Source organism: Bombyx mori, chromosome 17 (assembly GCF_030269925.1).
Source record: "Bombyx mori chromosome 17, ASM3026992v2".
In the NCBI taxonomy this organism is placed as follows: domain Eukaryota; kingdom Metazoa; phylum Arthropoda; class Insecta; order Lepidoptera; family Bombycidae; genus Bombyx; species Bombyx mori.
The window spans coordinates 11,826,106-11,853,351 of record NC_085123.1 but is presented as its reverse complement, the minus strand read 5'-3'; the positions used below and the strand labels follow the sequence as shown (position 1 = coordinate 11,853,351).

Below are 27,246 nucleotides of genomic sequence, written 5' to 3'. Positions count from 1 at the left end.
TTAGCAGCCTGTTGACAATTTCGTGATGATTAATTGCATGAGCTCCTCTTATTATTAATTAACAAAATTGCAATCGCAAAGAGGATAAAACGAAAAGCTATAAGATACTATATAGTTAGATATAGTTGCTTTAAAGAACGATATTTAAAAACTATAATTTAACGACATATAACACATAAACTATAAGATATATTTAACACATAAACTATAATTTTAACGACACGTGTCCTGGTCTTAAAAATAAACTAGTATCCAAGTTCCTTTGTTTATAATTGATGAGAGAATGTTAAGTAGTTGACTCTTGTTTTCATGTTATTTTCAAATATACTTTTTTTGTCGTACTGTTAACATAAAAATTTAGCCTATCTTTCCGCTGTTTGTAAAATTGCTGTAACATGTCATAGTTTGTTATAAGAGATTGCTGTACATGCCTGTAACTGGCTTACATACCAGTACTTAATTATATACATGTTAATTTTAAGCTTGAATGTTTTGTGTGTATTGCTGTTGGTATGTCTAAATAAATAAATAAATAAATAAATCTGCACATCTTTGGCATAAATAATATGAAATTTCTAATACACTAAATAATATAGTATCGGTAAAATTAATATTACAAGCTAAACAAGTTATTTTAGGATTATCGATAAAACGGGTTTTGAATAACATTTGCTTTACACACACGACAAATATATGTACCTATTTGTCTAATATTAATACGCAAAGGATAATTTTCGCGACTTTGAAAGCAGTACATTGTTTGTTAATTCGAACTAATACGTATTATCGACTCGTATCTTTTAGTTCAATTACTCTTGTGTATGTTCTTGCCAAACAACTCTATACTAATTTAGCTTAAGTTCTAACAAAGAAGCCTTATTTGCCAGGGATGTAGTCTGGGAAAATTATAGGCAATTTATTCATTTTTTTGAGCACAAGTAAACTTTCCTTTCCTACTTAATCTCTGGATGCCTCGAGGATCTATTATAGCTTCACCTTTTTTTTCCTGCCTAAGCTAATGGTCTAGGGATACCATATTAGCGTCACCGGGCTAGTAGGTGAGCTGACAGGGCTCAAACCTGACGATGTTGCCAACAGGAACCCTAGCAAGAGCCGTGCATCGCAGAATCTATCACCGGATCGTAAACGCGACCCACTGAGAAAATCCGGCGAGAAACTCAGTGGGCTATGTCTGTGGGTTAATTTACTCGCCGAGCCTTTCGTTGCAAGCCACGGTTTCGACGAGCACCGGCTCGATAGGCGAGCTCACAGGACTCAGTCTAAGAGAATTTGTTAACATAAGTAGGTACCATATTGGTAACCAGCGAGAAACAGTTCCGTGTACCTGTTTGAAAGAGAATTATTACTATTAAACTGTTGTCAGGTCTATGCATGTATACTAATTTCCATGATAATGTTAAGATAGCCACGGGAAAAACTGTAGCAATGGGAGACGCGTAGACCGTAAAATAAATTGTTGAACATGATCGTCTGAATCCGGCGCAGTTGTTTACCTCGATACAAGTTACAATATTCCAATACTCTCCGACTAATGAAAGCGATGCGTTGAGATTAGGTTATATCGCGAGTTTCGCCAACTTCGGACGCTGTAACGTATCGCCGATGATGGATTGTGCGGCCTAAGTTATTGTTCACATGAGTGGACGGTTCTGCTTAAGTTGTTTGTGATCGGTATCCTGAGATGACTAAGCAATTTCGAAGATCGACCTTTGAGAGCTTACGGGTTCGCGTGTGGAAGGGAAAAAGGTATCTGCCGTTCGATAATTTGGCTGCAGATTCTTCGAGCATTTTATATTGTAATTCGAATATATTGTCACTTGTAACCAAATATTCTTAAATCGAGGTACCTATTAAACTTTTATGTGGCACGTATTGTTGATAGACACCTAAAAGTTTTTTGATTCGATTTGCCTTGTTAAATATTTCAAATACATAAAACTTAAAAAATTAAGTTTGAGTTTTCATTAAAGCATAATGTTAACACGCTTTATATATAGATTGTTCTAGTATTTATATTAGAACGGCAATTTGGAATGTGTGTTATATAATACTATAAAAATGATAATATTTTAAATATTATATATTAATTTGAGACATATTAAAATTTGAAAAACCATTAACTATAACGAAATAAACAGTTTTTGTAGGTTTGATTTTAGAATATTAAGGAACCATGTCGTTGTGTGATCTATATGATGCCTTTTCTACTTCAATCTTCAAAAATAGTTGTAAAAGTCACATAACCCTCCGTTGCACAGTGAAAATTGTACTCAATTTTAATCGTCAACCGTGATTGAGTTACGCCCTTATAATAATAAATAACGTAACCTACATTTGTTATATCCGAATATAATCTCAAATTTAGAAAATTATTAAAGTCGTACTCAATTTTATAAAAACTTATTAAGTACATGCTTCATTTATACAGTTTTAATGTTGAGATGTTCAGTTCGAAGGGTCGTAGCACGAAAGTGACGCTTTGACTCGTACTTAATTTTTTTTATTTTCAATTATCATCTTTTTATTTATTTTTATTGCTTAGTTGGATGGGCGTGCTCACGGCCCAACTGGTGTTAAGTGGTTATCAAAACTCATAGAAATCTACAACGTAAATGCCGCCACCTGCCTTGAGATATAAGTTCTAAGGTTTAAGGTTTCAGTATAGTTACAACGGCTGCCCCGCCCTTCAAACCGAAACGCATTACTGCTTCACGGCACCCACCCGTGCGGACTCACCAGAGGTCCTACCACCAGTTAATCATCATCTTATGTTTTTAAATTTTAATTGTGTTATATACAAAAACATGTACAGATCATCATTCATATCATTTCATGATATACAATGTATGTATATCATGAAATCGGAACCGAGATAAGCGTAGCGAACGCCTGTTGTTATTCAGATATTCTACGTCACAACATAACAATGTACCTAAGTATAGGTTAGAAATCATTAAAATATTGTTCCTCTTGTCAAACTCACAATACGTCCTAGTCTTGCTATACCTTAGAACCGGAAAAAAGAACACGTGTAGTAATAACGAAAAATTTATTTTTTGCCAATACTGAAACTTAAAAATTCGAGGGCCCATTATTTATTTCAAAGCATTTTGACATCAACCGCTTTGTTCAGCCCCTACATCAGTTATTCATCACATCGTCATAGGGAATGTTTGCTTTAACGACTCGTGAAATATCAAGCACGCTATTTTTTGTGACCGAAAGGGCACCTGGTACTGTTTTACCCTTTTGTTACGGGGTTGAAAATATTGCACTACGTTATTGAATTCTTTTTTTTTAATACAAATTTCAGTGCGTATACATTTTACAAGTAGAATAGTTTATTTTATTTTTACTGGTGGTAGGATGTCTTGTGAGTCCGCACGGGTAGATACTATTATCACGGGGGCAGCCGTTGCAACTATACTGAGACCTTAGAAATTATATCTCAAGGTAGGTTTTGTTATTACGTTGTTACATTTACGTTGTAGATGTCTATGGGCTCCGGTAACCACTTAACGTGAGGTAGGACGTGCGCTAAGGAACTAAAAATAAAAAATTAAATTACTGGAATAGCTACATAGTATTTTAATATTTTAATTTTATTGTTATAAGTATTTTATTCACTAGAGAAACTCCTATTTTAAGATTGGTGGCGGCATTTACCTTGTTGATGTATATTGGCTCCGATAACCACTTAACACCAGGTTATACGAATAAGCAATAAAAAACAAATCGCTTAAAATAGGGCGGCACGGAAAACTGTCCAATAAATGTATGTCGCATTATTCTCGATTTACAGATACGTAATACCTATATAATTAATTACACACACCACTATTTCCGATGAGTTGTTTTACAAGAATAGCGCTTACAGTATTAGCGTTGTCAAATCTATATATTAATATGTGAAGCAAAAACTTTGTATCCCTTTTTACGAAAATTGCGCGGACGGAGGAGTATGAAATTTTCCACACTTATAGAGAATATAGAGAAGAAGTGCACAATTCTAATATTTTTTGAAAATAATGCATAAAACATACATTAAATGAATAAAGAAAACATTACACACCCTACATACCATGTATTTGACGCACGCACGCATGCATACTATTTATTGTCAAGCTTTTGTTCTTGACGTCTGTGGTCAAATTGAGAATAGATTAAATATTGTTTATCTTTATTAATATTTTTTTATAGAGTAGCCTTGGCGAAATATGTGATTATAGTAGTATAAAATACCATCATAATAGTGTACAAACTTGCAATTCCAATTAATTATAGTCGAATTTCGACTACTGCGGGACCTCTAGTTCAAATAATATCGACAAGTGTGCGTGCGTTGTTATAAATTGTGCCTCTTTCTGTGTCCCCTCAAGCTAACAAATTTAAGTAGACGTTGAGTTCACTTGTTGACGCATTCGAGGACTCATTTTGACGTTTCGTTCGTATCGCTATACTCGTGCAATTGTTGTTTATTTGAATTTGAAAAAGAGAATTTTATTTTAATTCCTTCATTGTTTACGATGTTGTAAGCTGCGTGAATCGTGCAAATTGTTTTATAGAATTTTTATTTATTGAATACTAGCTGACGCGGCAGACTTCGCAGTGCCTCAGTCGATAAATAAAAGACTTAAACTTTTGTATAAAATAAACTTAAAACAAACAAAAGGAATCTGTACGACGGGGGAAACGTTAAAGGAAAAACAAAATTGTTATTTTTATTTAATTCCGAACATTTTCATATTTATCTAACCTTTTAAACCTTCTCTGGACCTCCACAAATAATTCAAGACCAAAATTAGCCAAATCGGTCCAGCCGTTCTCGAGTTTTAGCGAGACTAACGAACAGCGGTTCATTTTTATATATAGAGAGATGGTTGTCTTATAAATAATTATAAATTAAAACTAGAAGGGCCTAACCTAATGTAAGTAGGACATATGTACATTTGTACAGATTTTACAAGGCTAGCTTATTACCACTTTGCCGTAGTATCATGTGAGTTCTAATACGAAGAATAGGTCACCATATCCATCGCCATCACCACCAGATCCGATCCATACCTACAATGTGATGTCAATGAGATCCGATACCCATTTAACATCGGGTGGCCCGAGGTTTCTTTGTTCATATTACGTGCAAAATACTCGACATACTTTCAGAGCGATCATTTCTGAATACATTTAATTTCAAACGCGCTTTCTTCTCTTTTATTTAAAGCCAACACAATTGAATTAGTGTAATTTTAAAATCCGTACTTTAATAAAATTTTTATAATATAACCTGACCCAGAATTGAAATAATCAATTTATGGAGATCGACAAATGCAATGTATACGGTATATGGTACGTGTGCTCACAGTTTGAGAAGACAAAGAGATTAAAAGTAATGCATACGTGAAAATGTATTATAAAAAATTATATTATATAATATTATTACATATCTCGTAGAATTAAATCTTAACCATATTATTTTAATGTCTAACATAAGATATAGACATTAGTATATTTCGTAAATTCATCTTTTAATTAGTTCCTATCCTAACATTGATCAACTCTCTGTATCCTGATCTGAATTCTTGTTTCCGATCTTTTTTACATACTCTTACTTTTTAATCGTTCAAAATATTTTCGTTTTTGGGTTAATAATAATAATAAACAGTAAATAATCTCAATATAATTGTTATCATTCTACGGCAGTAACAAAACATTTTCCTTTCCTATATTACCACGGATTTAAGTCGACTGCAAACCTCACAAATAAAGAACGAATAGTGGGATTGAATTACGTTGGAAATGGCGGATCTGGAGACCCCTCTAGGCGGCTCTCGAGTCACTAATGATGCATTCACACTAGCACGCGTTTGGCTTTTGATAAAATACTTCAGTCAACGGCACGTGAACCTCCGAGGGAAACCTTTTATTATAAAAGCTAACATTTTCTGCAGTGGAATTACGTTACAAACGTTTAAAAACGAAATAAGGGTTCTAAAAGTGAAACGTTTTGAGGATTTCACGTATCGTTTTGCGTTCGGAGTATTAATTTAAGCTTTTGTATGGAAGTCTTCTTTAGACTCAATTGTTCCATCATTGATAAGGAACCCGACTGTTGCGGTTTTTTGTCTGTATCTATCGATATCTGTACCTGTACTGACCTGGTAAAAAGAACTGTGCTGCAAGGTTTTTTTTAATAGCCCTTATAGTCAGACGAGCATACAGCCTACCTGGCGGTGGGTGGTTACATCGCCCATGGACGTCAGCAATGCCAGGGGCAGAGCTAAGGCGCTAACTATATATTTTTTGTAATTACCAGAGTACTGGTTGTCGAGAACTGTTCGCTTATATCCAGGGTTGATCGGGCTGTATACAGCAGAATGGTAGAGATTCTTCTTCGACCTGTGTCTACCCAATTATGAGTGTAGGTTTCTTGCCTTTCGCATCCAGTCCTTACCTGCTATTTTGACCAGGTTGTTCATCTCATTGATTGTCTACCCTCGTTACGACGTCTAGAAAGAGGTCTCCACTCCAGTACTGTTGTACCATATCGATTGTCAGTGCGACGGCATATATAGACGCTAACTTTTAACATAATGGAAACTATACGAAAGCTGAAGCAAAACAGAATCCTTGACGTGAAACACATTGCACTTGCAAACTTGAATACTGTGAATTCGTTGTTAACAATTTTGCAACTTATCGCTGTGCGCTTCCAAGAACTGAGCGCGGAGTGAAGCTACATCGCGAAAACTTCACATTGTATTTCACGTGAAGTGTTTATTCCAAGGCGTTTTGTGAAATAAAAATTAAAACACAAACTTCACACAACACTTGTGAGAAAATAATTTCTCATTTCAGAATATGTTTTTATCATAATGTAAAATGGATATTTCTGGTTTATTCGATTGAATACAATGTGTATACAATGGTAATTGGCACTAACACAGTGACTCTTAATATTATATCGATCGTTAGGAATCGTTCTGGGTGTGTAGAGATCTGTGAAATGGAAAAGAATCCAAAAAGAGTGACTCTTATAAAACGCTCACGCTCATCCAATAATTATTGTCCATCGGTTAGTATCTAGGATGAAAGTCCAAAAACCCATAAAAATCATAGTTTTAAATAGTTTGAAAGCCGACGGTCGGGTGGTTGTCAACTTTTGCAATCTTAAACATTCAACGCAAGGTCTATGAATCCATATACATTGTTAAATTATAAGCAAGCTATCGATGTGTATTCATAGTCTAAAAGCTGTAGACGACTCAGCGTCTGTCTGATTGAACGCGATTACCGGAGCCTATAGATGTCGTGTAATGGAAATGTGTGCACTCATCGATATTAATTAGTTTGATGCCTCTTACGTACTGACTATTCTAGATCCAGACTGAAAAAATTAAACAAATCGCATTTATAGACGGAGTATTTGAATTATACCCAAAAATCATACGTATTATATGGAATGTAATTAAAAATAAGCTTGCGCCCAGGGTCAACGGCCTCAAAGGAACGCTTTCCGCTACGTAAATTTAATAAAACTACAATTAAATAATTTTATGTATGTTTAAAATTTTATAGTATTATTAATAATTTATTACTTTTCATTTCTTAATTACTTTTCTTTTACATTCAGCTTTAGATTTCTTTACATCCTGCATTTAAATTAAAAGCTCATGTAACTGTTTAAATAAGGAGAATAAATAACAATATTTACAATTAAATTTGAACGTCGTCCCCGCAAATTGAGTTTGCCAATCCAGCCAAGAGTTCAAGCGGACCCGTTCTATATTTTTCTTTTCGCAAGAAAATTATTAGATAATAATCTTTAGAAAGGAAGCTTGAGTCTAGGGAGTACTTGTATTTAGGGCTGTCAACCGCAAATTAAATTTTTTAATTTCGTTTTAAATTGCGTTTTTTGAGCACTCACGTATTTATTAATCACTAGCTGACCCGGCAGACTTCGTAGTGCCTCAATAAATAAAATACCTAAACTTTTGTATAAAATAAACTTAAAACAAACAAAAGGAATCCTTCCGACGGGGGACACAATAAAGGAAAAACAAAATTGTTATTTTTATTTAATTCCGAGCATTTTCATATTTATCTACCTTTTAAACCTTCTCTGGACTTTTACAAATAATTCAAGACCAAAATTAGCCAAATCGGTCCAGCCGTTCTCGAGTTTTAGCGAGACTAACGAACAGCAATTCATTTTTAATCATTTGATGATTATCTATTTATCATTCCTCATCACTCTCACAATTACTTATGTTCCCTCATTAATGGGCGGAGTGCTTATTAACCCGTAACTTCCGACTTTACGGGTCTTTTCTGTCGTAAGAATAATGTTTGTATTATTTTCTCGCCACACAAGTCTTCCACCCACCTTAAAAATGAAAATTCTAAATAAACATTTCCAAGACAGTACCTTACCAGTACAAGATAAAACAAAGGTCATTGTATTTTATTTACCTAATAATGAACTAAGATGTATAAACGAAAGTATTGCAAGAGCAGTGCGTATTTCGTTTTCTTGCTGGTGCAAGAATTATATGTCAACTAAATAATAGTTTAAAAAACTAACAAAATATGCTTTCATAGAAAATCCAACTAAAAAATAGAAAATAAATTTTAATAAATTTGAATTAAAAATAGAGTAAGAAAAAATGATTTTATTGTAAAGCGTGGGGTGCTTTTCAGGAAATATCATATAATATTTCAATTCATAAAATATTTATAACTACCGATACCATGCACCCCACGCTTTTTTTTACATAAAATCATGTTTTCTTACACTATTTCTTACATTAATTCAAATTTGTTAAAATTTAGTTTCTATTTTTTAGTTGGATTTTCTATAAAAACATATTTTTTTAGTTTTTTTAAGCTATTCGGTCCTTAATAAGTATACCAATTTTCGAGGTAATCCGACGTTTTGAAGGGGGTCAAAATCGTGTTTAAAGATTCCGTTACATACGTACGTCTGAAGCTAATAAAAGCGTATTAAAAATGCTTCCCACGGTTAAGATAAACGAGGCCCGCAATGTCCCGGTTCCGGCTGATACATTCTGAAGTGTTAAATTAATTAATAAATAAATTCTCAGTTGAACAACCTTGTTCAATGTGATATGTACAACAGGATATCGGGGTGCAGTCGACCGCATTGTATCGCATCTTTTGTCATATCGCGTTTGCTACATACGTTAGTCATATACCTATATTATATATTAACTGTACCCATCCGCTTCGCTGGGCGTTTAAAATTAACATTATTATTTCTCACCGCCCACAAAAATTCTCATCATTAACGCCCACGCAACTGGTGTAGGGAGTCCAACACTCATATAAATATTAGCTTATCCATTAAGTGCATGTATTTTCTACATGGATACCAAGTTTCAAGTCAATTGGACGCATGGTTCAGTAGTTATAACGGAACATCCGTAAAAACCACTGTAGATTTATACATTTGTATAGAGAAATAGGTACAGTATGTATTTTCACACAATGATTTTGTTTCAACCTAACTGAAATCCAATTTAAACATTTAACTATTTATTTATTTATTGCGTATATGGATGAGCTGTCAGCCCATCTGGTGTTAAGTGGTTACTAGAGCCTATAGACATCTACAACGTAAATGCGCCACCCACCGGAACGCATTAAAGCTTCACGGCACAAATAGGTGGGGCGGTGGTACCTACCCGTGCGGACTCATATGAGGTCCTACCACCAGTAATTACGCAAATTATAATTTTGCGGGTTTCATTTTTATTACACGATGTTATTCCTTCACCGTGGAAGTCAATCGTGAACATTTGGTGAGTACGTATTTCATTAGAAAAATTGGTACTCGTCTGCGGGATACGAACAATAGTGCATCGCAAGATACGACTGCATGTACACTGTTTATACTTTAAAAAAAGGATATTATGGTGCTTATTACTAAAAATTCAATGTAGACATAATTTACAATCTCACATTACGAATCCAACGAAATAGCTTCCTGAATCTTAATACACCAGACATTCCTGCAGTTTCATTTTGTTGATGATATAACGACTTGAGAAAGATATCTCATGGTAAAGTAAAAAGGAACAGATAATTTTTAAAACAAAAATTATGCAGGCAAACTTTTTTAGTTAGAAAAAGATCATTGATTATAATATTATCGAACACCTACATTTTTTTCGGCTTTATCGAATTGTGGACGTAATTGGAATTACCTACTTTAATGGTTAAATATTGTGTTTTTCTGTCATAATATTATTTCTGACGTTTCGGATACTTTACAGTTTTCTTGGTCAAGGATTAATTTAAACTAGAGGTCCCGCAGTAGTCGAAATTCGACTATAATTAATTGGAATTGTAAGTTTGTACACTATTATGATTGTATTTTATACTTCTATAATCACAAATTTCGCTAAGACTACACTACAAAAAATATTAACAAAGACAAACAATATTTAATATCAATTTGACAACAGACGCCAAGAACGAAAGTTTGACAATAAATTCTATGCATGCGTGTGTGCGTCAAATACATGGTATGTAGTGTGTGTAATATTTTCTTTATTGATTTATTGTATCTTTTATGAATTATTTTCAAAAAATATTAGCATTGTGCACTTCTCCTCTATATTCTCTATAAGTGTGGAAAATTTCATACTCCTCCGTCCGCGCAATTTTCGTGAAAAGGGATACAAAGTTTTTGTTTCACGTATTAATATATGTTTAGATGTTAGAAATATTCGTGTTGACTAAATTAGTGTATCTTTTACTACTACAATGAACACAAGTAAAGTGATTATCGGAATTCTATAAACTATTATTAATTATTCTATAATTCTATAAACTGTACTAACTTTTACACGTGCAGCTTGTGGGCTGGATATACTCAAAATCGTACAACGCTCTCCGTGTTCAATATAATAACGCGTTTAGGGTGCTGGTGGTGCTGCCCCGCTTTTGTAGCGCATCAGGGATGTTTGCAGACGCGCACATAGATTGTTTTTACGCTACCATGCGTAAGAGGTGTGCATCTCTGGTAAGCAGAGTGAGGGCCAGCTCCAACAGCATCCTGAGCATGATCGCAAGCAGGCTGGACTGTGTATACATGGGTCGCTGTGGTGCCATCTCCCATGGGATGTTACGACAGTAATTCATTGTGATGTAAATATAACTACTAACATAGGTCTAAGTCTTATTAACAATTTATATGAGTCATGGTTACTTGCAATAAAAACATTATTATTATTATTATTATTATTATAATAGATGCGGTAGTCGTAGTCAAAGCCTCATTCAACTCCTGTTATGCCTTACGGCATTTTCTACCCCATAATGCACACAAAATATGAAAAATAAATCCTAAATTCTCAATTTTACGTGGCATATTAATAATAGCACTCAGAACATGAAAAAGGAACCCCATTTTGAATTTAAATTAAAAGTCAGAGAGGAAAATTAAGTCCGCAGCCACAAAGGTGGGAATGATCCACTTTCGCAGATTCGCTGTAATTACTGGATATTCACTGGTTTTGGATGGGATACGATCACAGTTCATTTTCGAACAGTTTATCAGTTTTAGATTTGTTACGATTATCCACCAGCATTACTTTTTGTTACACTTTAACTTAAAATAATTTCCAACAATTACTAAACGTATACTCATTCTAGACACTTTAATGTTTGACTAATGTCGAAAAAAATTTTTTTTTCAGAACTCATTAAATAATCACTGAATTAAGGTTTAGGTATTCATTAAATAGAGAAAATTAAGTAATAATTATTCCCTTCACTGGTCAATCTTTGAGGTAGGTAAGGCTTTTCTGATGGGCCTTCGTGTACTCCACTTCGGCGACTGAGCCCCACATGTCGCCGCGGGAGCCCCGCAAGAGTTTCGGCCCTAAGCCTAACAAAAAGAACTTATAGCAATTAACAACTAAATTATATAAAACGTACTTTTAATAGTGTTGACTGCGACACGGCTCATGTATGCTTAAAGTACAGCAATAGAAATACGCCTAGCAGAAACAAACTTTTCGAGATCCGCCATTATGACAGTAACGCATTGTGGTTCAAGGAATTCGGTCACGGAAGCCGCTGTTATTAAAACTGTACCAACAAATTCGTAAGTAACTTATTAATATTTTAGAACATTTCCTGTTTAATTTTATACATCGCGCATACAAGGGTGTCTTATGCTGTCGTTTTTTTCATTACAGAATTTCACCATAAATCGCTGCTCTTACCTCGTCGTTCCACACTAAGTTTTAGCTTTACTCACAGAGGTGGCGTGTTTCACATGTGGCTACACGCATACTAATCCATTAATAAAACAGGGACACAAGCGTCGGTTATATTATTTGTTTCGAGCATTTTGCAGTTTGAAACCTTTATTAATACTGTTGACCCCGTGTATAAAAAAGGCTTAATATAAAGCAATACAGGTTATCCTTTTATAACACGGTATTTTACAACACTGTTCCACTCTAACACGAAAAGGAAAAAATTCGCAAAACCTTCTTTTAACACGGTACTTCTCTGTTCTTTGTCTCCACCTTATCCCACTAGGTAAGGTCGGCACAGCGAATTTTTCTATTCCGTTTTCTTCTATCAGCCGTCATCTCAGCACTTACTCCGCTTTTTCTCATATCGTCATTCACATCCATCCATTCCATCCATGTCTTCTTCAGTCGACTTCTGGGAAGATGTGTGGAAATGGTAGTGCAAGGTAGAGGTCCCCCTCTCCTAGTCACATGCATCTTCACATTCAACGACACGGTACCTCTACATGACGATAACGATAATTATATATGTATAAAAAATGTCATTATGCCCTATAAATAACAGAATATATGGGAATACTCGAAATTTTACTGTTTATTTTTTATGTATAATATGTAAAAAAAATGCCTACATGCGTAGTTGAGTAGTTTCATCCAGAATAATTACTCTTCTTGTACTGGTTTCTAATCTCATATAACACGGTCGAACAACACAGGACTTTATAGGAACGTAGCTCCCGTGTTATAGTCGGTTAACCTATATTCCATACACACACACAAACACATATACACTCACACACACACACACACGTACGTACTATATTCTTACAGATCGTTCTTCCTGGTTAACTTTCTTTACCTGGTGACCTAGCACTGAACCACTGACTTTTGTAACACAGGTTTTCCTAGCATAAAAGTCAGGGAATATTGTTATTGTATACCTCATAAAAAAGCCATGTATATTATTATACTAGTGTTAAGTATTTTTGTACGTGTTTGTATTTTAAGAGGCTTGAATGAATAAATATTATTATTATTATTATTATTATTATTATGAATGAATAAAAACTCAATTATTATAAACCCACAAATTCCGGTTTTTTTCATTGTATACACTAATATTATTACGCATATTCGTATGTTTATGATCTCTATTTATGTATTTATGTGCTACTAGGTCAATAAAGTTGTTGTACGGTGTGTGACGAGCCTCACGGGGCACGACCTGACGATAGCCCTCTGTTTGCATTGACGGGCGGGGATGTTAGCGTAGCGGTTTGTGATTAATGACTGTTTTTGTTGTTTTTTTTATAATTGTTTTTTATTATTTTAACATAAAGTCTGACTATGACCGTATTTATAGGAGAAATTACTACCAATGAATGAAGTAGTAGCAGTTTCTATTACTAATAGTATAAGTATGATATTTTCTTTCATGTACACCCTATTCCTTTCTAACTCCAATGGTGTGTGAACACTTTTTTTTTATTTTTATTGCCTAGAAGTGTGGATGAGCTCACAGCCCGCCTGGTGTTAAGTGGTTACTGGAGCCCATATACATCTACAACGTAAATGCGCCACCCACCTCGAGATATAAGTTCTAAGGTCTCAGTATATTTACAACGGCTACCCCACCCTTCGAACCGAAACGCATTACTGCTTCACGGCAGAAATATGAAGGGTGGTGGTACCTACCCGTGCGGACTCATAAGACTCACCACCAGTAATTACGCAAATTATAATTTTGCGGGTTTGATTTTTATTACACGATGTTATTCCTTCAGCGTGGAAGTCAATCGTGAACATTTGTTAAGTACGTATTTCATTAGAAAAATTGGTACCTGCCTGTGGGATTGGAACACCGGTGCATCGCTAGATACGAATGCACCGGATGTCTTATCCTTTAAGCCACGACGACTTCAAAAAAAGTTTTCAATTTTTCTTTTAAAGCGCCGTGACTATTGTACTGTGTTTCCTTATGTCATTGGACGATAGCTTAGTTTTATTGAAATATAAAAGTTTTAAAGAAATACGGACTCACCACCAACTGTTAGTAATTATGTCACGACTGACTTTTTCTAAGCGTTCCACAAACTGCCGCAACGCGTAGCGTTAGTGTCGCGTATAGTTGATCGCGTGGGTCCCGGGCAAATTGACGGTAGATTTCAAAATTAGTAAGCCAAAGTTGAACTGCTATGTTAGTTAAAAGTGTTGCCGCAGATGTTGATGATGTTGATGTAAAAAGAAGAATAAAGGAAATATTTTGATAGAGCATCTTCTGATGTAGGTACATAACAAAGTAGCGTTCAAGAGTCACTGGTGCTCACGATTGATAGTTCATTAACAGTTATATTGATTTGTCATTGAGTTATTGCTGATTGCTAGGGTAACAACGTTAATAAACGGTAAAAATAAAAATGTGTTAATAAAATCATAAACACATTCATTTGCCAAACTAAGCGTTCCTATTGTTAACTCAAACGAGGAACACATACAACATAATAATATGTAGATATAGCTACGGCCGTTGACCCCAAAAGTTTTGTACATTGTTCATTGCGGGCTTACGTAATAAATTACATAAATACTACACTTTAATAGACACTAAACTGTTTTTATTCATTTCATGCTTAATATGTTGGATTTCATAACTTACTAACTAACATCGAACCGTAGGAGTGATGTTGTCATATTATTTTGTTACAAAATAATAATAGTCTATATATTCAGAACCATAATAAAATTGAAATTATTATTAATCAAATACTTTCTGAATTAATGCCAATAAATATTAAATAAAATAAATAAAAACTCATCAAATCACCACTAATTAAATCACACGAGGATAGTCGTTGTGTGTTGTATGTAGTCTACTGTCAGTCATAACCTTCTCGAATATGTCACCACGTATGACGTCAAGTTTTATCTGTATATTAATATGTGAAGCAAAAATTGTACCCCTTTTTACGAAAATTGTGCTGATGGAGGAGTATGATATTTCCCACACTTATAGAGAATATAGAGAAGGAGTGCAGAATTTAATATTTTTTTTACATTATGCATACAAAATACATTAAATCAATAAAAGAAAACATTACACACACTACCATGTATTTAAAGTGTGTATCGCCTGCATACTATTTGTTTATTGTCAAACTTTTCTTATTGCTTATAGTCTGTGGTCAAATTGAGAATAGATTCAATATTGTTTGTCTTCAATAATATTTGTCTAAAGTGTAGCCTTGGTGAAATCTGGGATTATAGATGTATATTGACAATAGAATCTTAATAGTATACAAACTTATAATTTCAGTTAATTATAGTCGAATTTCGACTACCGGAGCACCACCAGTACTTTTTTTTTTTATTGCCTAGGTATGTAGACGAGCTCACAGCCCACCTGCTGTTAGGTGGTTACTGGAACTCATAGATATCTACAACGTAAATGCGCTACACACCTTGAGATATAAGTTCTAAGGTCTCAGTAAAGTTATATATATCGGTATCGGTATATTTTATATCGTGCGGTAAATTTGTAAAAATAAGCGTTGTTCGATTCTACGTTGAAAATACGGTCCAATGATGCGCGGTGGGCAGTAAAGTTCACGTTTGGTGGGGATTCAACATCGCATTAGCCATGAGGCCTTCCCGGCCATAAACGAGTGAGGTTACGCTGCATTTAATCAGGATAAGATAAGAACGAGGGTCTTCACAAAGCGTAATAAATGTCTAACGAACCCTGTAATGCTCGCATGAAATCACATTTAGGGTTCAACCCGTATTAACCTCGTTTTAATTCATTCATTATCCTTACGCGTTCAACGTTACTTCATTCATTAGCCTCCGAATTAAACATAAATATGCACAAACGTTGTTTCTGTTTAATTTTACGTTTAAGACCGACTTTTCTTTTTGTGTTCATTAACAATTATTTTTTTAATAACATATTCGTGTTTTCTTTTCTGCCGCCAATGTTAAAGACAGCATTAAAACTATATAACGTGTATAATTCCATCAACTATTTTGATTTCAATGGTCTAACTAATAAAAAGGAAATTGAATAAGACAGTAGGCAGCAGACAGACAGTAGTGGTGGTTTTGGAGAATTTGCTTTAAAATCATTTCCCCTATTTGATATTTTTTGAGAAGTACGATCCATACTATTTCAAAAGAGTCTTGTAACCGTCACTAGCATTCGTGATGTCCATAAGCAACAGCGACCACTCGCCATTAGGAAAATCGTATTTTGTCTGCCTTTCTTTCTTCTTCTTCTCCATCGCTCCCTCATTGCTGAGGATCGTGACTCCGTTACAGCTTGTCGACTGCCGGCCTCCATCGGTTCCGGTCAGTTGCCTGGTGTAGTGCAGCGCTAAGTGGTCCGCTGGTTTGCTCGGAGATATGGTCGGACCAACGTTTGGGGCTCCGGCCTCTAGGACGTTTTCCTTTTACTTTTTCAGGGACTATTAGACGTTACAAGTTGTTTCTTGACTGCCTTTAAAGACACAAAAAAAATATATATATATATATATATCTCATTAAAAAGCGCCGCTACCATCTCCGCTACGCTCGTACAATCGTAGCCTACTCAAGGCTGTCAACGAGTATAAAATAAATGAAACAGAGGCATGCGATTACGTTAGTCAATAATATTAAATTTGCTTGCGAGAACAAAGGAGGTAGTAAACTTTACTGTATTGAAAGGGAATTAAGAGAACAATTACATTTTTTTATATACGGCTCACTGTTTACGTAGTATTAAGTACTATCTTGGTATTAACTACTTTATCTTTAATTATTATTACTTGATATTATATTAATTGAAATTATTGTTATTATAAATTAATACGGTCACCCACCCCATCTCAAGACACATACTCCAATTGTCTGTCTGGTCTTTATTTTATTTTATTACAACTTAGACTAGTTCGCTGCATGATCGCGGTATCATCCCGTGCGTGCTCATAATACGCCTTAACGTCAAACGTCAGCAAAAGATACAAGGCAATTTAGATTATGACCCTACATACATAATTATTATAGCACATTAGTGGTGCATCAGTAAAATTTTCATATTAAAAAAGAGAATAAATTAATGAAAATGAAATCGGTCAATCCGGTTTCTTCTTTTCTTTTTTCTTCTTTCTTCCGTCGCTTCCTCATTACTGAGGGCCGTGACCACCTGCACTAGCTTCCTCCAACGTTGCCTGTATTTGGCAGATGCTTAATGACGCCCGAGACGCTGGTGTTTGTGGCCTCCTTTATAATGTCCGTCCACCTGGTTAGCGATTTTCCTCGATTTCTCTTTCCTTCCACGTGACCTACAACTATTAGTTTTTCCAAGTTGTCAGGATTTCGTCGGGTCACGTGTCCGAAGTACTCGAGGAGACACTGCATACAGATTGTAGATAGACGGGTCTTGACGTTTAGCTCCGAGAGAATTGACACATTTGTTTGACGCTCCGTCCAAGGTATGCCCAACATTTTGCGCCAACACCGCATTTCAAGTGCGTCAATTCTCGATCGGGTACGGGCCTTGAGGGTCCAAGTCTCAGAAGCGTACAAGAATATCAAGAAAATAAGGGTTCGCATGAGCATGAAATCCCTTTAGGAGGACTATAATTACTAATACACGTACAGAAGAATTATGCAGATGTGAAAAAAAAATTCCAATCAAAATTTTTATTTGAAAGCTAGCATGACATAAATTACAAGATTTATTATTAATATAAAACACTCGGTACTTACGTATTAACGCCACCACGGCAAAAATTTAATGGTAAGCAAGTGTGGACAACTCGAGAAATATGGAAAAGCGAATCAGAGCACCCCACTTTCCACCTGGTCTTGTCTGCCCTACCCCTAGAGTGTATATAAAGAACCGGAGGCGTGGAGGGAGAGCAGTGGATATCTTCCGTGAATATCTTCATAACCATGGGATTCCGCGGGGTGGGAATGATGCAGAGAGTAAACCCTTACCCCCCCCCCAAAGGAAAGTTTAACCGAATTTTTGCCGCGGTGGCGTTAATACGTAAGTACCAAACGCTCCTCTAAACTCTTCGCTATACTAGTATAATCTCTACCTCTCAAACAAAGTTGTCAATGTGAACGTGACGTGTAATAGGCAGGAATTAGCGGCCAGACCAGGTAATTACCCTGCAGGCACGAGCCCGTCGGCTCTTTGTGGTATCCTATTGAGGCGCCTAACAAGATTTATTGGCAGGTAAGTCGAGTTTATTAAGCTAATGCAATGAAGTCTTGCGTACAGTGTTCTGACTTTGAGTTTTATCTATCGTCATCATGTCTTCGTAACTTATGACAAATCTTTTTAATATTCGTTATAATGAGGTTACGTCATGATAAGAATGAGGAGAGCGTGCTTTATTTTACACACTCTCTCTCTCTTTTCCTATTTATCTCACATGATGGTGGAGTCAGCTTTCCTTATTACTCTTCCTCCAGTTTGCTCTGTCTTAGTATGTTTTATTTTACACCAATATAAAAATTTTGCAAACATTAAAAACGAATGTACAATTGGCGGTCTTATCGTTAACAACGCTCTCTTCCAGGAAATCATCGAATTGACAATAACCGCTTAACGATAGAAAAAATAAAAATAAAAAATATATAAATACCAATAACAGAATGTTAAACTATGTAACTATTAAAATTTTGCGTTTCTTATTTCGTGCAAGCGGCAAATATTAAATTTTTGTAACTTATTAGTTTTATTCTTAAAAAATTACTACATAAAATAGAAAATATATTAGATATTAAGGAGCTTCTTTTACTAGCATTGTTAGAAACCATCACTTTTCTAAAATTGGATGGTAAGCTGTTGCAATTATAACAAAGCTAGTTATTATTGCGCACGGAGACTTAGGCCCGGTTCCAAAAAATAACGAATCGTCATTGTATTATAACAACTAATCGTAATCATGCTACCAATACGTAGCCGTATATTAGCGTTCCACAACTATTTTACTTGCCGCGTTACCTACGAGCATCCGTCGGCGCGCTGCTTACTAACGAATCCCTCTGCGTTTCGGTAATGCAAATGATTGTGTTACAAAGATCCTTTAGAAATAAAACTCTTTTCAAAATACATAAGTTTTTATTAGTATTTTTACATAAATATTTTAAAATAATATAAATTAATTGTAATTCATCACATATGTAATTTTATTTGAACATTCACAATTTAAAAACAGTTACTTTAGTTTTAACTGTAAAGTGAACAAAACGCCATGAAGAGACAAAGGAAACGCCAGATGTCGGCCGGACCGCGCCAAATTAACAGCTGGCATTAAAAATACGAGCCTGGTTCCTTTTACCTTTAAAAAAGGATAAATTTCACCTAACAGTAATTGCACAGACTGCTTGTCGAGCCGAAATCTTAGTTGAAACTCCTGATTATCGAGCTCTGAATAATAATTGATTCTTGTTTTATACACTCTATTACTTCGCGTATCATCACTTGAATCGTCGCTTGAATTCAGTAACATTAAAACTTCGTTATCACTTTCTGAACTCGACATTTTAAAAGAAAAAACACTAACACAAAAATTCCAAAGCACAACCGAACAAAATCGGTAGGTTAAAAAATGCTCTACGCGTCGTAGTTGTGACAGCTCACTGACATTTCTAAAATAATATAGGAACACTACAGACAACAGTCTCCATACAAAACGCAGTACGAACCGTTATGTTAGCCCTCCCATCCGTTAGTAGCAAGTCATCAGTAATTTTAAAAACGAGTCGTTTTTATAGGAACTATTTTGTCCTACGATTCGTAGATATTGTAACGGATCGTAACATAAAACGATTCGTTTTTTGGATATTGGAACCGGGCGTTAAAGGGAATACAGTAACAAAGAACCATGATTTAAAACTGGCTTGGTTCACAACGGCTAGTCCATTATCATCGATGATCTCTGGTTTTAATATTCAAATAAATATTTGAGTCGACTATTATCAAAGCCGGCAATGTGACTTTTGGACAATTATTGGTAAATCAGAAAAACGAATTATTGACTTTGTATTCCATTGGCAGTCACAAAACTCTTCTGAACGACATCTTAGATAAATAACAGGTTATGTATTAACCTTTATTTAATGCAGGTTTTGAACCGTATTCTTTGAAGGAGACGATTATATTCAAATCAATCTGTATTGACATATTAATAACATTTTTTTGTCCAAATGCACAGATTGCCACCTTTGATAATAGACGACTCATTTGTAACAAATAATAATTTAATTAAATTATCGAGAAGGTCGACCACAGAACTGCAACCAACATTCAACGGAGTTTTGCCAGTGCGCGGTCTGTACTTATACATAACTTTGCAATTCTCCCCCTCAGACACAGCCCACTGAGTTTCTCGCTGGATCTTCTCAGTGGGTCGCGTTTCCGGTCCGGTGGTAGATTCTGCGAAGCACGGCTCTTGCTAGGGTTCGTTTCAGCAACGTCGTCAGGATTGAGCCCCGTGAGCTCACCTACTAGTTAAGGTTACGCTGGAATAGCCTCTCAAGGCTACCAGCTTAGGTAGAAAAAAAAAAGCAATTCTCTTGACTTCTAAATACTGTAGACAGTCCAACTATCAATATTAATTAACCAAGTGTTCATAGTATTGAAAAGCAAAAGCCACGGTCGTGGATTTTGCACAACTAATAAAATAAATCTAAAACTTTTTAGAATAGAACGCTTCGATATATAGTTCATAATGTTTGTTATCTAAATATAAATTTCTCTACCAAATATATAAGTACCATTTTCTCCGTCTGTTCTTTAACAGATTTTGTATTTTGTGGCAATGTTTGATGAGCTTTAGTGCTGTGAATAAAAAATGTGGAAGCAATTAGTGTTTTTTTTTTTTAAATGTCTATAACAAAGAAAAAGAGAAAATGTGACATTATTATTTAAATCTTGTGTTATCATTAAGCAATTAGCGTAAATCGACCATTACGATAATTGGGTGAACACTGCTAATTCAAAATACGTAGTTTATTAAAATCGTAACCTATTCTTTTTTTGTTAAAAAGAAAGATCGTAAAACAGTCAAATTTTGATAATCAGACGCTTGAGATATCCCATAAAGTTAATCTCCCGTCCTGTTACACGCCAAAATTCAACGCCAATGGCTCGCTTTGTAAACAGTCATGAATCATCAATCAGGGTTCGCGTTAACAGACATGTATGACGACAAAAACATCTGTGCCACTTCTATTATTCACAAAAGCACATTTAGGACCTTATGGCACCGCATTAAGAGTTTATCACACGAACTTTTAGACAAACCGATGGAAAATACACTAGAGGTGTTCGAATACCCTTATTGTTTGTCAAACCAGGCTTACATGGTCTGCGTCTGTTTAATGATTTATGAAACGGCTATTGGCAGCATAAACGGTGAAAGGAAATTAGAGGTCTTTGTTTACTGGATTTGGGTTTTTGTCGGTCCAATTGTCACAATGAGCTTCATCGTATTTCGGAAAGTACGGTTCCTATTTTCAGATAAACAAGTAAAGTGTAATATTTACTTTAGAATGGAGAAGAAAGTGAAATATTTGTTTTCGATGATAAAAATAATTTTCTTCATTTAAATCTTTTGTAACTCTACCTACTTAATATTGAGACAAATTTAATTACATAAGAATATTCATATCAAAATTGTTCATAATTTCTCATCGTTCATAAGGTATAATTTTTTATTGACATTTGATTTTTGAAAAATTATGTGTTATTACAACTGAAGATGCTGCAAAACATAGATACCCAGATAAATTTTAAGTCTTTAAGATTATTAAAAAAAAGCTGCATTAAAATCATCACTACAGTTACAATGTAATACAAATACTAAGAAAAAGTTGAAACATCCCGTGATGTTTCTTAAAAAAATTAATGTATCGAAACAATTACATTTTTGAGAAAAATATTAATTCTGTCGTAATTTTTATACATCGAACCGTAAACCTATAATAAAATCCGATAAAATTACAATACATTAAGATCAACAGTTGCCCGTTTGATTCATTAATCAAGCGAGCAGTGTATCGTTTACAAATGGATTCATAAGTGTTCGTCTGGTCGCAGCCCTAGAATCTCTGCGATGAATAAGCTTTTCTGCTGATACGTCTTAAATTGGCATTCAAAATAATCATTTTCCTGAGAGGCAGATGGTCCGTTAGGATGTCATTCTTCATCAAGATTAATTTTACTAAAGGCATCACAACGCCTTCACCTTGAAACATAAGGTAGTGTACCACCACCCTGACTATTTCTGCCGTGAAGCAGCAATGCGTTTCGTTTTGAAGGCTGGGGCAGCCGTTGTAACTAAACTTGAGACCTTAGAACTTATATCTCAAGGTGGGTGGCGCATTTACGTTGTAGATGTCTATGGGCTCCAGTAACCACTTAACGTGGAGTGGGCTGTAAACTCGTCCACTCATCTAAAGAATAACAAAAAAAATGCAGTATTATGAAATTAATTAAAACCCACAGATACAAAAATAGACGAGAGCTTTAACTTTACTTGGAAACCGTTATAAATGAATTTAAATAGGTTCTGAATTTATATAGGTATTGAAACTAATTGGAAATTGTCCACAAAATATTACCGACAAATAAATAACTTTCTCAGCATTTCCTTTGACAATTTTATTTATGGACTAACACAAAAGAACGAAGCTAGGTTTCGCAGTAAAAGGGTTTTTCCGTCCGCGAAGCCCTCATTACCATGATTATCCAAGTAAATAGGCCTCTTGCTTCCCATCGTCGAGCGAGATGATAGCGCTGGAGTCCGGCCAGAGTAAGTGATTTAACTGGCTTAAACGAATTCTCGCGTACATTTTCCCTGAAGATATTTTCATAAAAACGTAATAAATTTAAATAGTTGTTCAAAGTAGAAGTAAAAAAGGAACAAAAAACACAATGCGTCCATGCCAGGCTCTTTAAAGCACCGTCTGCGTGGGACTCAAAGTATCTATATCTATAAAATTTGGTTTTGGTATGTTCTCTAAATACTCCGAAAGGGCTGAACTGATTTCGATGAGATTTTCAGGAAATTTCCAAATTGGCCTAGCAGCCGTTTGTGACATTTGGTAGCGATCAAATCAAAGTCAAATCATAGATCGGCCAACAAAGCGGGTCAGGTTTGTCTAGTAATAAAAAAATTACATACTAATTAAATTTCAACTCACTAAGGAACAACAATATAAAATTAGGCAGCGACTTGGCTCTGCTCCTGGCATTGCTGAAGTCCATGGGCGACGGTAACCATTTAACATCAGGTGGGCCGTACGCACGTCTGCCTACAAAGGCAATAAAAAAAAAAACATACACCTATCACCTGCTGCAATTACTTTTTACGAACTTGAAACTAACTTAACGCCAAGACTTAAAATACGTGTCAGGTTCGACCGGGGACTTGACTTCTCTTTAAGCGCGATTGTCATTATACAATAATGAATATACAATAGAAAATAAATGCATGTCTTATTAATTCAAATTAAAATCTCAAAGCATACTCCGTACTTCTTTTTTTAATGTTAACTTAACAAAATATGTGCTGCCATCTATTATCAACTACATACAAAGTTTTTTTTTTTTAAATATCACGTTTTTCGCTTTCTCAGGAAGTAGCATCAAAGTAATTTCAATAGAATTTTTTAAAGGCATAAAAAAAGAGACGAAAATTAATTGATTTTATTTACTTAAGCAGTTTTCATATTCAATTTCGTATGAAAAAAAATGACTAAGTACCTTGTGAAACTTGCTTATTTTTAATCGTATAGTATTGTATTAAGCTCGACTAGGATAGAAGATCTAATATGAAACTATTAGTAATATCTTCCTGCTATTAATTACACATGTTTACGATCGCGGCCTTCTCTATCTCTTGCATATTTAACTTCTTTGTGTACCTATTTTGTATAATTGTTGTCTTGTACGAGAAAATTTTAGATTATTGAATTTGGAACGCTTGGTTGATTTCTATTAAGTTCCCAATTATAATTTTATTCCAATGCAACTGAAAATATTACATTATGCCCCAAGGTAGCGGTATTCACATATTCAAATTGGCATCACTTGGGCTATGAGTTTGTTTAATCATAGTTAAAGTAGTAACAACAGAGCAAGGTGATTTTTTTTTTAAATTGTGCAAAAAAAAACTGATTTACTTTTGTGTGAAATTTTTACTAAGCTCTCTAAACAAAGCTTCTCGTGCTGGAGAAAATGCTCGTTACTTACCCGGATTATACGAGTGGGTTGACTTGTGAACAGTGGCATTGGACCGCAGCCAGACCGAAATACTTAACTGGCTTTTAATATGAGCGCTTACATTTCTTTATTCTTTATTAATACAGTTAGATAGTGAATATGCTTTGTCACTTGTTTTGATGTGTTGAAACTATTGATATAAATTAATAATGTTTTGCTAATGTTATGAGAATCGCAAGACCGGTTGTTGTGGCGAACCTTGGAAAAGGTCTATGTCTAGCAGTGGACGATGTGGGCTGGATAGATGGAGAGAGAGAGAGAGAGAAAGAAAGAGAGAGATTAGAATCGCTTGAAACTTAATAGATAAGTCCTAAAAGATAGGGTAGCCGTTACTTCAACCTCATGTGCATGGTCGTGTGACATAGATTATAACTTCACATTCATACTAAAAATCGTAATAACTATACAATTATAGAGACTTTGTAATGTCAAGAAAATATACTAGATGAAAATAAGAAAATTTTAGATTTTAGTAATTTTGGTAGTAATTAACAAAAAGATTCGGGTATACGAAAAAACTATGGTACCCACTTTGCAAACTTATATTATGTATCACGACTCCTATTCCAGATCTATCAGATCCATTATGATGTAGCGTGAGGCAGACGGCAAGTGTAAGCCAAATAAAAGTGCAATCTACATAATATACTCGTATGTAGGTTAAGCTTAGATTTTTAACGGCTATCTTGTACCTGACTCAGGGTAGATTTGTATTTAATGGAATAAAGAAGAAATTTAAAAAGATTGTGTTCTGAAAAAAATATATCATAATGCCTAAAGAATAAGAACTCTAGTCTATTTCATAAGACTTAATAGGTATGGGCACAACCGATGCGACTTTGTTTCGGTTCAAACTCTGTAAGCATGTACAAATTTTCTAGGTAAATCATCTTCATCATCATCTCAGTCTATCCACTATTCACTGCTGAATATAGACCTCTTTAATTGATGTCCAGTGCCGCCGGACATTACATTGCATACATTACACCGTTTTTACCTGTTTCTAGGTAAATACGGGTCACAATATCCAACCAGAAAATATTTAAATTTGTATAATCACTGGTGTGTATCGTAAGCCAGTTGTGGTACCGACTACCGTCCTCTCGACTTTTACTGAGACATCTGTTTCAGTTTTAAATGGCGTAGGCGTTATAATAAGACCTTGAGAAGTCATGTCCAGTAACTTTAATAACAAGCGGACCACGAGGTCTTTCAGCCTATGCATTGAGAAGTGCATTGATTTAAGATTAGTTTTTTTTTCGTTTCTCTGCAACGTTTGCTAATAAATTTGAAAGACATCAATGACCAAATTGTATTTTCGCACGGGTTCACCCATTGTCAGGATTAAAGATAAACACTTGACCTACGTTCAACACTCGATACTTTTAAATATTCGCAACTACCTATCCCTTACGACTGGACATTGTACAAGGTTACTCGATTTAATCTCGCTAAAACGTTATTCCCGCCTGTCCCACTCATGATATTAGTTCCGAAAAAGATTCTAAACTGTCGGATTCGTGAAAATGGTTGCAGACTATTCCTGGTGAGATACTAGTGGAATGAAATACATAGTTACATTTACAATAAATGTAGTAGCTAGCTGTAGTAGTAGAAATTGCTTTGGTTTCAATGCACAGTTTGATGGTTTTTACAAAATAAGTCCGAGTTTGTAGCGCCATCTATTAAGGAATTGGGTGAAATTACTGTCCGTTTTTAGTTTCGCCGCCACTAGCGACATCTATTAATTCAATTGGAATAAGTCTGTTACAATGTGTGTAACAGAATTAATCGAACGTGTATGATGTGTAATAGAATTAGAAATTTTAATCCTTTTCTCAGTCTCTCAGATCTCCGATCAATTTTATCAAGAAATCTGGTTGAAGTATGGGATTTTCATTTAACTTTTGATCTGATGGATCTACTGATGATTATATCGCGAAGGATTGTCACTATCTCTTTATTGGAACTGCTTGCTATAATAATATTATGGTTTCATCTAATACATAATATAAACCTAAAGTTCGTTGTTCGCAAGTTGCAAACCAATAAACGAAAAGTGCCAGATGTGGGCACACTAATTATCACTAGCTTTTGCCCGCGATTTCATTCGCGTGGAATAGTTCACAAATAATGCTTTATTTTAGAACAAATTTGGTTAGCATAAAAAACGTTTAAGAGAGCCAACCATAACATATAAAAATATGCTGTCGCGGACTTTTTTTTAGATGTTTTAAAGGGGAACAATTCTGTCATACATTATTTTAGCGTAACTTTAACCGTTTCTTTAGCGCACGCAGCGGCAGCTTTTAAAATGTAAAAATAGCCCCGATTTTGAAACATTCTTTATCGGTGCTGCGGTTTATAATATTAAGTATAGATTAAAGTGTGTTCTAAATAACCTTAAAATCCTAAAAAATAAAAAATCTGGAACATTCCAAAAAAAAAGCAACAAAATTTATTTACTAAAACTCCCATTTGTCCGTAACCGAACGCAGCTAAAACTTTGTAAGTGCCTAATTATACTGAAACGACGCGAAGTTTAGGGCACGAATTTGGATATATTAAAACTTGAATACGACTCTGTGTTTCGTATCAGTTAAAAAAAAAAAACATCGAACGGAAAAAAAACCAGTGGGGCATCCATACAAAATTACT

At 34.8% G+C, this 27,246-nt stretch overlaps 1 protein-coding gene across 1 annotated transcript in view; it reads left to right on the top strand.

Moving 5' to 3' along the window:
- Nucleotides 1-27,246, top strand: part of LOC105842471 (uncharacterized) — a 120,953-nt gene that overhangs the window by 16,253 nt on the left and 77,454 nt on the right. The window lies entirely within an intron of this gene.